Raw genomic sequence first — 11,126 nt, 5'->3', positions numbered from 1 at the left:
GTATTTTTAATCTGAAAAGAAACAATTTATTAATTTTCAAGGGATTTTACTATTAAGGAACAAGATTTCAAGGAAACACATGTCAATGAGATACTCACTTGTACTAAAATACCAAGGGAAAAGTACAAAAGATAGTTTTGAAGAAAAGGATGATATAAAGAAGCAAGTGTCAAACTGTGAAGCTTATGTTGTAAAAGCATCTCTTGTCTCTGTAGCATACCTTTACTTATGGTAATAGGCAATGTTACATTTCTATGCAGTATGAAAAAAAAGAAGATTAGTGAAAATAAAAATTGCCAGAAGTAGAAAGTCCTAATATTTTCCCATTATTTGTTGGGAGAAATTCCTGCTTCTAAAATCAGTCATCACATCACTTCAGATTCTTCCTAAAATTAATAGGTCAATTAAAATTACTGAATCAGGAAACAGTAGAATTTGAGACATTTTACAGGAGGATTTTGGATTGTAAGAATTCACTGCTTGTTATTCCATTTTCACAGAGAAGGAAGAATATTTTCACAGGCTCTTAATAAATAGGGAGTTTTGCAAAACACACTTGTACATGAAGCTGATCATCAGAATTGGAGAAAAAAAAATTGGAGAAAAAAAATCCCAACAACCAAGCGCAATAAAAGCACCCCAAGTCATAATTTTTTTTCTCATGCTTCTGCAAAACAAAACAAAGTCTGCAAGAACCAAACAATGGTAAGAAGAGGTAAAACTGCGTTATGTGAAACATCAAATCTAGTACAACTTGAAGACAAGGAGTGTAATGTGTTAAAATGAGCATATTTCACGCAGTGAAAGAGAGAAGAAACTCCAGAGAGCAGAGGGGAGTTTTTCTTGGTAAATGTTTTTCATTTAGATGTGGGTGGATATACATATAAATTATACTGGGAAGTGTAAAGAAAAATGCAGTTTTAACCAACTCCAGCTCTCTCCTTGCTTACCCCCCACCTAAAGGAAAAGCAGTAGATGGATGGATGAAAACTGTCACATCAGACAGACACCCTCCCCTGTGACACTCTAAAAGGACTAGCTCTCTATCCTCCTGACAGGTTACAAAATGATCACATTTGCTGACACGTCTTCCGCAAAACTGCTTTAGTGTTTGTGTCCACTTTCCTAGCAGGAGATGAATGGGCTGCTTTGTCCTCATTTATCACTTAAAGCTGAACTAAGATCTGTCTCGTTTATTTTTCCCTTCCTCACTAGAAAGGCTCAACCACAGCATTAATTCTTTCGCGATGACAGCTAATTCAAACTTAACAGGCAATATTTACTCTGCCAAAAGGATGAGGAGGAGGGAGGGATGTTTCTCACTCTTTTTTTCCCAAAAAAAAAAAAAAAAAAGTGTAGCAGGCTAACAAAATAAAGCTAATTAAGGGCTTTTGGTTCTTGTTGGTTTGCACTTCAATTTAACACCTGAACTTACAAGCTTCTCTTTTGTGGCGGGGTGTGACATTCTCTGCCAAACACCTGATAACAAACGATTTGCCCAGGCAAATGCATGAAAACCAGAATATATATTTACTCACTCGCCCTCATCACTCCTGAAAGGACACTCAGCAAAATTGAATCTCAGCAGTGAAATAGATTAAAAGCATGAAAACTCTTAAAACATTCAGCCTTAAGTAATACGCAGTGCAGCTGGCTTGACAACCATTTTATTTGTGGGATGTGGGCCCCAAGGCATCCATAATGCTAATTTACAAAGGATTAACTGTGAGTGAAACTCGCTTAATCTAACACATAGTTAGGCAAAGGCATACATAACATACTGAGTGTTTAAATCAACTCCTCCTATCTCTGGCCCACCGAAAAAATCATTGCATTGTCTAAGAAGCAAAACTAAAGAAAAAGAAAAAAGAAGCATGAAGTCCCCCAAATCACAATTATTTTTAATATTTATTTTTAATACTCTGTCAGTACACACGTGATTGCAAGATTATTTAATCAGTGTCCCTGTCTCTAAAATATTTTTCAAGAAAACATTGAGTGAGGCAAGCCACCACCTGTATCTGCTAATTGAAGGTTCCCTTATGGTGTGAATCTAGGAAATACATATCAAAGTTCAATTTCTAGGAATCTGAATTAGTCTGCACAGTGCAGCAAAAGAATATCATATTAAAAGGAACAAATTAATCATGAAATAGGATGGATGTTATCAACAGATTCCTACACTGAAGCATTATATACTTTTAATATTCAAGTCCACAGTTAAAGATTAATTTTATATCTTTAAAAAAAGAATAACATTGAGTTTTACTGTTTTCCTTTCAAGTGAGCAAGTAAAATTAAACTAACTGCATAGTGTCCAGGGGATGGGGCTGGGAAGAGAATGACAGAGCTCTTAGGCAGCAGCAGGACAGTCCCAAGGAGGACTCGGTGGTGCCTGTTGAAATCTGAGTCTGGGAGCTGCTGCTAAGAGAGAGAACACAAGTTCTGGGTGTCAGCACATCTCAGATCTCAAAGTCAACAGGCAAGGATGACCCTTTAGAGTAAAGAAAAAAGGAAGAGGAAAGGGGGTTTTGAGTGATCCAAGACAGTCAAGCCAGCTCACAGTTGCAGAACAATGGTTGGCATTGGCAGGACCCATCTGTAGGGAAGCCTATAGTACTGTCACAGCCAGACACTGCCAGTGGGTATTGCTCTAGGCAAAGCATCAAGGAATTTAAGTGGGGGAGGGAGTGATAATACCAAAGGAGAAGAAAATGGGGCCTAAGCTCGCTACAAAAAAATCCCAAAGGCTAACATGCTCACAAGAAGCAGATGATAGTCTTTTATCTCTATTACACCTTAAATTCAACAAAATCTGGTGAATGAGGAAGCCCAGATTTTTCTTTGAAAATGCAAAGCATGTTTACAGGGTAAATAATTTAGGAAAGAATATATACTTGAAAGAAGACACCCATTGAAACATCCATGGCTAAAATGCCTGAAGGCAAAAACTTGTGCATTTGCATGCTGCATTTTATTAAGTTAGCACACTGTAGCTTTAAAAGAATGCATGGCCAAATTAAGAGGAATGTGTGACTGAAACATCAAGGATTCCTCAAGTTTACATTATGAATCACAGTGCTGTTGATATGAGATGAATTAACCATTTAGTCGATGCAGCTTAGGCACTGAATTCACACCAAGTTCTGCTGGAGCCCTGTGCGGGAGCTCGTTAACAGCCAATGTCTACTGTTCCTTTCATACTCGAGGCTCTAGGAGCACAAGGGCTCATTCTACTTTGAGTTAGAAGAGACAAAAAATCTGTGCTTTTAACCAAGCTCCATCCAGTTTATTATGGACAGCAGCCCGAAATATTTGGGTGCAAAACCACACAGAAACCGTGACTAAAGCAGATGCAAGGGTAACGTTAACTGACGCACTGGAAGAGCACTCTGGACTAATAACACAGAAAGCACATGCCTCTCCTCTCGAATTTCCTTCTGCTCCACCTTTCCAGATGCCTGACCCTTATGGTCACAGTGCCTAATCTCCAACCACTGCTGTGCTGGAGGGTGCCTCCAGCCAGTGCCAAATTCAGGGCACCACCTGCTTTTGAGGATCACCTCCCTGCTGCACAGGGCAACCACCGCTCTGCAGAACAGGTCCCACATGTGCTACCAAACACTGATGCTCCTGGAAAATCCGTTCCCCTCACTGCTGCCCCAACAGAAATTGTGCTGCCTTTCCACATTTCAAACCCCCAAAGGATTCGCGCCTGTCCGTGGCTTCACACACACACACGCACACAATGGGTCTAACTCTGTTTGTGCCATGTTTAGATCTGCTCCATATAAACACAAAGCAGCTCCCAAATAAGCTCTTGCAAACCTTACATTAAGGATGCCAACCGTGTTTAAACCTTTCTATGAAACTGCATTCATTAGCAGGGGAGTGCACGACATCTATATGGGTTCAGCCTGATGTCTTGCACATGTCTTGGTGCCTGATTGACCAGCACTGAATAATGATGCCTTGCCATTAAGCACTGATGGTACAATAACAATTGTCATGAAAATCAGCAATCATGGTAACATGTTAACAAAATGCAGGATATAAACGAACCAGTGCAGACTCTGGGTGCATAAAGAGTGTGTCCTTAACTTGAGGACTACAAATAAAATACTGCAAAAAATTTCCAACAGAAGCTCAACTCTGACACTGATACAAATAAAAAAAAAAAAAAAATGAAACCAAACAAATGGCTTGGGGGATCAGTTAGCACACATTCATTACAACACAGGGCTTTATTCTTAAAGGAGGCATCTTGAAAAATAGTGTCCTCAAGAACACAGACTGATTGATGACAGAGCACTGTCCAACAGTGTTTCACTGTAATATGTATTTATGATTTAACTAGAAGTGATTCCTATCAGTTTACTGCACAGAAAGGCTTGCTCTGTACACAAAATCACATCTTAAATGGTCACTTTGAATACTTGGCTGTTGCATTTTTTTGTGCCCTTTTATTTCTGATTGGCAGTTTTTGCTAACATGAAAGAAAATAGGTGCATGCAAATCAGTGGCAAGCGATTTTTAAGCGTCCAATATTCATGTGCAAATCAGCAGATTCAAACAAACACTAAGTGTGGGTCTAGTCAAATAGGCAAAAACATACCAGGCAAAATTAATGTGCATTTAAAGTAATACAGCTATACTCACATAGCTTCTGGACAGACACAATTATTACTATATATAAGGACATCCTTGTTACGATGAGTTTTCAAATGGAAGCACTAAACCCCACACAGGGGAATAAAATGTTATGATTGGTAAAGCAAAGCCTTAGATACATAATGATAAATCTCAAGTTCAGGGTATCTGGGGGCTGTTCAATCATTCACATCTTCAGGTTTAAGAATGCTGTTCTTAAATAAAAGCAACTGAAAAGAATGAGACAGGCTGTGGCAAAAACATAAAGACATGGCAACCTACTGTAATAAAAGAGCAAGAGAACATTGCCTAGCAGAATTACAGCTGGCTGGCAGTATCTGACTCGAGACATTTTTCATCATTAACGACTGAAATTAGCAAACAGAAATACCAGTGAAAAAAATATCTGCACAACTTGCATATGATTCCTTGGCCCTCCTCTAGTGACCATGGGAAAAGTGAGGAATTTGGAAAACACTCAAGTTTTTTTCCTCTTCCTCACCACAAACTCTGAACATATGTCTACGTCTTTATGTTCTCAAGCCAGAAGACCTAATTACATTGTAAGTGACATTGCATATTTAGATGTGAATAGGCTTTGGGAGTGCTGGAGAGGGGATGGGACCCCCTCATGGCTTTCTGGGGACAAAAAGACAACACTTCCTGAGGTCCACCTTCAGTCTGCACACTGTTCCTAGCAGAAGCCTCTTCCACGTCCTCTGAATTCCTTCCCAAAGTTGCCTCTTTGTAAGAACTTGGGAAAATCCGTAAAAATTGCTGAAAGCTGAACAGATAACAAAATTAAACCCTCAAAAACAGAGGGCCGGTGATTAAAAAAGGGGCTTTTTCTAGCTGATTTTCTAGCAGGGTTTAGTGAAAGAGCCAGGCCATACAGGGCACCTAGGATTTTGTTGATAGGACTGAGGAATTGTGCAGTGGTATGTCCTCTAGTTTAAAAGTTCAGTCTTAAGGACTGGGCCTGTCTACTTGTAATAACATGGATACCAATCTCTAGTTATAATATTACACTCAAACCACATCAATGTGTTTCCACCTGGGCCCTGAATGAAAGAATGAGTCATGTAATAACAGGTGCGGCGAAGTAGTCACACTATCCCACTTTAAACAACAAAATTATATCTAGCTAATCTCTCTCAGCTCCCTGTATATAAGCTCAAATCCTGCTCTGAACTGCCCTCTCTTTCTCCTGGCCACACGGGCACCCCAGCAGTGCTGGTCAGCTAGGTTGGGTGCCTACAACATAGGAATGACCATCTCTAAAAGCTTGAACATGAGGCCCAGGCAAGAAAGCTTGGTAGCTCTGAAGGCAAAATCATACAGAAAGCCACTAGCATGTAGTAAAGTGTGTGTAATCTCCCATCAATCAGAAATATTGCAGAGATGAAACTCACCAGTGAAGCAGAAGATGCTAATCAATAATTAGACAGTAAAGACCTTGATCCATCATCTCTTTTTAATGGATCCTATATTTGCACAATAAATTTTGACCAGAAGCAAATATACTTTTCCTTTGACAGTTTTTCTGGAGGAGTAAAAGAAAGGATATCCCTCTCTTGGCTGAATGCCTGCTGAAACACATTGGCCTTCCTTGACTCAACTATGTTTTTACCTTGCTGTGTCATCTTCTGACAACCTTGCCATATATTAAAACTTAAAATTATTTTGATTATATCTCATAGCTAAAATACTTATGGAGACATTTAATTAATAATAGAAATCTTGCAACACATTCCAAATGAACAGCATTGGAGTATAGTGTTATTTGGTAGCCATCAGGGCTTGCATGGGCCTTCTCTCAAGGAGCTGGCAGTCTCAGGAAGTGAAAATTGTACCCAAGTGATCAGTGGGGTGTGTGGGGAGGGAGAGGGGACTGACTGACCTGGGAAGGAGAGAGATCTACAGGAACAATTGGAAATCAAATGTGGTAATAGGGAAAGCCCAATTGAGGACCTCATAAATGTGGGACTAAAGGTCAAAACACAAAATTGAAGGGTGCTGAAAATCTTGTACTAGCCAGATTTCACTCATTGCTTATTTTAAAAACACATGGGAAGGCATTTCTGAAGGATGAAAAGAATCCTTCTGCTCCTGAGACCCTGACATGGGACTTTTCTCTCCACGGTTTTGATGCAACTTCAGCTTTCTGCCACCTCCTTCCACAAAGGGAATCAATTAGGTTGTGACTGTCACTAGGAGGCACAGTGAGGCTTCTGGGGCCGTGGAAACTCACCCACCAAAATGAGAGAGGGACTAACTCATTTCATGCAAAGCACAGGCAACCCCAGATCCCTTTGGCAAGTCTCAATGATGATCACATGCACAGTGGCAACTGCAAGTGGAAGGAGTCAAGGTTGTCTTAATCTCCAACCAGCCTTTCTCAGGGTACTGAAGTATCAAGAAGAACAAATCACACATTTAGTCACCTGAGCATGACTAAGAAGCATAGGCCTCAGCAAACATTACAAGAGCTTTAGCAAGAGCTCAGAGGGAGAGCCCAGCTGTCAGTGCAGTGGCATTCTTCAGCACGTCGGGTACATGAAACCCTGGTCCCCAAACAGTTAATGGAAAATAAAAAGCCCCAACCCCCTCGTCAGCACTCAAAGCTAAAGCAATTATTTCTCCAGCAGAAGAAGTGTATGCAAGCTATAAAATGACAAGAACGTACAAGATCTCATATTGGCTTTTATGATAAATATAGTTAAATTTACATTCTGTGCAATTTAAAGAAAACAAAAATGTCAAAAGTCTGCATCTTATCAACTTCCATAATCATTAGAAGCCACTAAAAGATATATCTTAAACAGATGAAAGGAAGTAACGTCTTTCACCCTGCCTCAATTTAATTAATGACTAATCTACAGGTTTTAGCTGTGATAAAGCTGGAGACTGGACACACACACTCTTCTTGCATTATTTTCTTCTGATTACACAATATTTGACTGGGCATCTTTTTGTATGGCAAGTTTCCTACAATTGTCTTAACAATGTTGACCTCTTTTGTAAAAACCTGAAGGCATCTGCAGCAATTGTTCCTGAAGATCTGCTATCCAAAATGTTACCATTTCATGGCACTTCTTGAATGATAGAATAGAATTTTTTTTGGTATATATTCATTTTTTTTTCAAATGCTATAAAAGAAAGGAAAACAATCATGGCTAAGGCCATTTGTGAGATGGCATTAAAAGAGCCTACTCTGAGACAGATAAAAATAATGAGAATCTTTCTGTCAAGAAGGATTTAGAAAATATCACGAGCATTATTAAAATTTAATTTTTTACTGTGCTTTTTGGTTCCCCCTTTTCCAGTGATAATGAGCAGGACTGCACACCTCCACAATGCTAGTACTTGTTTTGAGCAATAAATTCAGCCTTCCAGTCTGAAGACATTTCAGACAACAATTTTGACTGCTATAGGCTTATTTTTCAACCTTTTCTGAGCTTTGAGTCTTCCTATAAAAACCAGTTCATAAGCTAATTTTCCACAAGGCCAGTGGAACAAATAAAAATCAATTTTTGCCCAACCGGTTCAGAGAAAACCTGGGAACACTGAAGACAGAACAGTGAAAAATAAAAAGAATCGATGTATTCACAAATGGTTTACCTGATAGAGAACTATCAAATTAGTTGTCAGGAGATACTTGCCACTATGAAAGCATTTTCTTTCCAGCATGTTACAGTATTTCTATTAGGGGAGCAGAGAAGCCTCTACTTTGTCATGACCTCAGACCCCTTGGTTTAACAACCCCCAAATATTGGGTAAAACCACAGGGCACAAAGTCACGGTGCAAGAGCCCCTCGCAGTCCTTGCAACCAGAGGGACCTGCAAGCCCAACTGGCTTAGGGTGGGTGTAAGGCTTCATGATCTCCTGCAAGGCACAGAGATTCCTGTCTCACAGAAGGCAGGGAGACATGCATGACCTCAGGCCAACCTTGTCAAGAGGAATTTGGTCCATCAAGAGAGGGAAAAAATCGTAAAAAACACCGCCCAGACTTCCCTCCTCTGTTAAAATCCCAAGTGTTCAGGAGCACGCTGAAGACTAAGCAGTTTAATCTCTTGGACAGCAGAACACAAATTTCTCCAAAGATAGGAATCCCATTTGTAGACTTCAAAACTTTTCAGAATCTCAAGGACAACTCAGGGCACAGGCTTTAATATCATGGCCCAATCCATTTCAACATCTCCCCCACTAATTGGGCAAGTGCTCCCAAAACTGCCATACTGAGAAGGGATGGGATAGGTGCTCATGTCTGTCTGTCTGCAGCCAGAAAAAATTGTCTGGAAAATTGATTGAAGAACAGAATCTGCTTTTTAATACAAATTACCCATCACTGCTGTGGAAATAAAGCAAATTTATAATTTACAAGCTTAAATAATAAGGAAGCTATTTTTAAGTACCTATAATCTCCACTCTGGTATGTAGCATTTTATACACTCCTATATTTTTATGAGTTGGCATTAGAATGTGACTCATTTTAACAGAAAAAAAAAAGTATTAACTATGTTACTCAGAAGTAAAGCTCCATATTACCTATTTAAAATATTGTAACACACCATGGAGACATCATTTCTAGGGCCAAACAAAACATTACTCAATGAAGAAATGGCATGAAATATAAAATATTCAGCAGAGGAAGGGTATTTGGAGCTAAGCAGTTTCACTGCCAATAAACAGCATCATAATAAATAGTGTGCATGTAGGAAAAAATAAGTATACCTGTTCTTCACTATTTGAGATGTAACACCTTAGTGGGGGAAATGAATAAAGATACTACACCTCCACTAAGCACATGCAGGGAAAAACTAAAACCACCACACATTTTGATTCTGAATCTCTTACAACTGATGCTAATTTGCTTATGATATCTGCCTGATTTAGAGCTAATCTTCTGTAAATTAACTCCTAATGCTGTCTGAAATAATCCTCTTAATGCTGGTCTGTCTTGAGTACTTTATATCAAACACCATGAAACGCACAAGCGTACACAAGGCGTTCAGCAGCTGCAGCACTGGTGGCTGCTCAAGAGTATTTGCTGCGCCATGAAGGCACAGAGCTGTGGGGCCCTGGGGCAGCTTGGGGACAGCTCTGGTTGTCCCCTTGGAAGGGGACAGCAAGCCAGAGCCGTGTCCCACCACTCCTGGCCACCAGAGAGAGGAGGAAGCTCTTTGTCTCCTGACAAAATGGTGCAGGGGGGTCCGGCTCCGTGCTCCCACCTCCAGCAGCACATGATAATGAGGAAATGTAAACGGCTCAGGCTTCGAGATTTCCCAGCAATGAGATCTGTGTTAAACAGCACTAATTATCAGCTGGAAGCCTAATCTGATAACGGGTTTGAGAAGACAGAGACAGACCATTTTGTTTCTTCAGTGGAGGAAAATATTTTTAAGGGTGTTGCTTCAGCATTGGCCAGCTTAATAATTATTGTCACTGCTTACAATTCTGTATTCAAACATATATTTTTTCTGCTAAATCCACTCGAACAATTTTCTACTCAACATTAATTTAATGATAGAGCCAAAAACCTAATTGATATTGGTGAGAAATGCAATACAAACACATTATTTTCTTGGGTTTTGAAACATAAATGGCAGACACAACTTTGACTGAATAGACTTCTTTATGTTTTAACAGACAGTTTACTGGCCCAGACTCCTACATATAAAAAGCACAATCCCAAAAGCAATACATTTTTAATTGAAAAATTCATGTATTTTTACTATGTACAGGTAACTTTGTCAGGTAAAGGGCTTTTAAAACAATTTTAATTCATGGAATGTTGTTTAGAAATTATATTCTCACCATAGCAAGTGCTTATAGGAAGGTATTAAAAGAAAAAAAATCTATTGTTTAAACCATACTTTATTGGAACTTGCTTTTTTAATATATTGAAGAAGAGATAAAGCACAGTGATCACTGAGCTGTATGTGTCCAACAGCCCTTCAAGAGACTTGTGGAAATGTATAAAACAAGCAGTGATACAATCCTTTGCCAAACACTGTCATAAATTTTTTATTTGGCAGCTAACATTCTCACTAGCTTTCTTGGCAGCAATTGGGACCTTTAGCAAGAAAGGTGCAGGAGAAAAATACCTTGTTTAGAGATGTTTTCAACACTTTCTGGGATTTTTCAGAACTTCTGCCTGCAGCATATTTTACAACCACAGTCTCCAGTCACCTGATGAGTGGGTGGTGGTTTTAAACTTTTTTTTTAAATATAGACAGCCTACTACTTCCCTCTGGCCTTCAGCCTAGGATGTGAGCGTGTGGAATGGGGCTGTGTGTTCCACAGAGATACAAGTGGTTGCTCCTCTCTGTCTAGACAAAAAAACTTGAAAATAATATCAGAATGTACCTTTCATTGCTCCTGATACTATCTGTATCTTATTCCCGGATGACAGAGATAAATGAAAGTCAAACATATGCTGATTACTTTTGCATTTTTCTCAGGAGATATCTGC

At 39.4% G+C, this 11,126-nt stretch overlaps 1 protein-coding gene across 4 annotated transcripts in view; it reads right to left on the bottom strand.

Annotated features, from left to right (window-relative positions):
* VTI1A (vesicle transport through interaction with t-SNAREs 1A) overlaps positions 1 to 11,126 on the bottom strand; it is a 258,683-nt gene that overhangs the window by 3,842 nt on the left and 243,715 nt on the right. The window lies entirely within an intron of this gene.

The sequence above is a fragment of the Zonotrichia albicollis genome, chromosome 7, assembly GCF_047830755.1.
Source record: "Zonotrichia albicollis isolate bZonAlb1 chromosome 7, bZonAlb1.hap1, whole genome shotgun sequence".
NCBI classification, from domain to species: Eukaryota; Metazoa; Chordata; class Aves; order Passeriformes; family Passerellidae; genus Zonotrichia; species Zonotrichia albicollis.
The sequence above is the reverse complement of the archived record's forward strand: the minus strand, read 5'-3'. Positions and strand labels throughout refer to the sequence as shown.